The sequence below is a fragment of the Nylanderia fulva genome, unplaced genomic scaffold (genome assembly GCF_048542155.1).
Source record: "Nylanderia fulva isolate GAGA-0341 unplaced genomic scaffold, ASM4854215v1 Scaffold757, whole genome shotgun sequence".
NCBI classification, from domain to species: Eukaryota; Metazoa; Arthropoda; class Insecta; order Hymenoptera; family Formicidae; genus Nylanderia; species Nylanderia fulva.
The window spans coordinates 10001-12500 of NW_028190870.1; the positions used below are offsets into that span (position 1 = coordinate 10001).

The following is a 2500-nucleotide window of genomic DNA, read 5'->3' on the forward strand; positions in this document are numbered from 1 at the left end:
GAGTGTGTGTGCGGTTAGCGCCCCGGCGATTTGCCTTCTCGCGTATTTCGTGTGCTGCCGCTGCTGCTCTCTCGTTCGACGCTCTCTCTCTCTCCCTCTTATAATATATATTATAGAGGAGAGACGACGATGAGCGACGCGGAGGAGGCAAACGGCTACGAAAACTCACTATGCGACGACCTCAGAGCAGGCGAGATTACCCGCTGAATTTAAGCATATTATTAAGCGGAGGAAAAGAAACTAACCAGGATTTCCTTAGTAGCGGCGAGCGAACAGGAAAGAGCCCAGCACCGAATCCCGCGGTTCCGCCGCAGGGAAATGTGGTGTTTGGGAGGATCCGCTTATCCCGAGGTGCCGCGTCGCGTCCAAGTCCATCTTGAATGGGGCCACTTACCCGTAGAGGGTGCCAGGCCCGTAGCGACCGGTGCGCGCCTCGGGAGGATCTCTCCTTAGAGTCGGGTTGCTTGAGAGTGCAGCTCTAAGTGGGTGGTAAACTCCATCTAAGGCTAAATACGACCACGAGACCGATAGCGAACAAGTACCGTGAGGGAAAGTTGAAAAGAACTTTGAAGAGAGAGTTCAAGAGTACGTGAAACCGTTCAGGGGTAAACCTAAGAAACCCAAAAGATCGAACGGGGAGATTCATCGTCAGCGGCGCTGGCTTCGCGTCGGTCGGCGATGTCCCGCGGAGTCCTTGCGGCTCGCGCGCGGGCACGCTACCGTGCGCCGATGTCCGGCGCTCGTCGTCGTGCACTTCTCCCCAAGTAGAACGTCGCGACCCGCTGGGTGTCGGTCTACGGCCCGGGTGCGGTGTCTGTCGCGTCGCCGGTAAAACGGCACGCGACAAACCCTCGGTCGCCCGGCCGGCTGCTCGGCGGTACGCGCAAGGTATCAGGCCGCACTATTCACGGTGCGTCGAGACCGTCGCAAGCGCGCGCCACGGTACTCGGAGGTTACGGACTTCGCGCCGTCCCCGGTCCTGGCCCGCTGTTGGTTACAGTACGGTACACCTTCGACAGGCCTGCGAACGTCTCCCGCGGTCTCGCGGGAGACCGATACCGGTCGGCGACGCTACTGCTTTGGGTACTCTTAGGACCCGTCTTGAAACACGGACCAAGGAGTCTAACATGTACGCGAGTCATTGGGACTTGTCGCGAGACCTAAAGGCGTAATGAAAGTGAAGGTCGGCCCTGGCCGTCGACCTAGGGAGGATGGGCCGCGTCGCGATGCGGCCTCGCACTCCCGGGGCGTCTCGTTCTCATCGCGAGAAGAGGCGCACCCAGAGCGTACACGTTGGGACCCGAAAGATGGTGAACTATGCCTGGTCAGGACGAAGTCAGGGGAAACCCTGATGGAGGTCCGTAGCGATTCTGACGTGCAAATCGATCGTCGGAACTGGGTATAGGGGCGAAAGACTAATCGAACCATCTAGTAGCTGGTTCCCTCCGAAGTTTCCCTCAGGATAGCTGGCACTCGGCCGTTCCGCACGGAACGCGCGCGAGTCTCATCTGGTAAAGCGAATGATTAGAGGCCTTGGGGCCGAAACGACCTCAACCTATTCTCAAACTTTAAATGGGTGAGATCTCTGGCTTTCTTGAATTATGAAGCCACGAGCATCTTCGGATCAGAGTGCCAAGTGGGCCATTTTTGGTAAGCAGAACTGGCGCTGTGGGATGAACCAAACGCAGAGTTAAGGCGCCCAACTCGACGCTCATGGGACACCATGAAAGGCGTTGGTTGCTTAAGACAGCAGGACGGTGGCCATGGAAGTCGGAATCCGCTAAGGAGTGTGTAACAACTCACCTGCCGAAGCAACTAGCCCTGAAAATGGATGGCGCTGAAGCGTCGAGCCTATACTCTGCCGTCAGCGGCAAGTGGGGCGGCAACCGGGAGCGGGCGTTAGTCTTCTCTCGCGTCGTCACGAAGCCCTGACGAGTAGGAGGGTCGCGACGGTGAGCGCAGAAGGGTCTGGGCGCGAGCCTGCCTGGAGCCGCCGTCGGTGCAGATCTTGGTGGTAGTAGCAAATACTCCAGCGAGGCCCTGGAGGACTGACGTGGAGAAGGGTTTCGTGTGAACAGCCGTTGCACACGAGTCAGTCGATCCTAAGCCCTAGGAGAAATCCTATGTCAATGACGGCGTACAATATACTCGAGTGTCGAGAAATAATAATAAATATTATACGAAGGACACACGCCCGTCGGGCGAAAGGGAATCCGGTTCCTATTCCGGAACCCGGCAGCGGAACCGCATACAATTCGGGCCCTCGTAAGAGTGTTCGTCGGGGTAACCCAAAATGACCTGGAGACGCCGTCGGGAGATCCGGGAAGAGTTTTCTTTTCTGTATAAGCGTTCGAGTTCCCTGGAAACCTCTAGCAGGGAGATAGGGTTTGGAACGCGAAGAGCACCGCAGTTGCGGCGGTGTCCGGATCTTCCCCTCGGACCTTGAAAATCCAGGAGAGGGCCACGTGGAGGTGTCGCGCCGGTTCGTACCCATATCCGC

The 2500-nt window shown here is 57.7% G+C and overlaps 1 pseudogene; it reads left to right on the plus strand.

Annotated features, from left to right (window-relative positions):
- Window positions 1-176: 176 nt before the first annotated feature.
- LOC114942076 (large subunit ribosomal RNA) overlaps window positions 177-2500 on the plus strand; it is a 4832-nt pseudogene continuing 2508 nt past the window's right edge.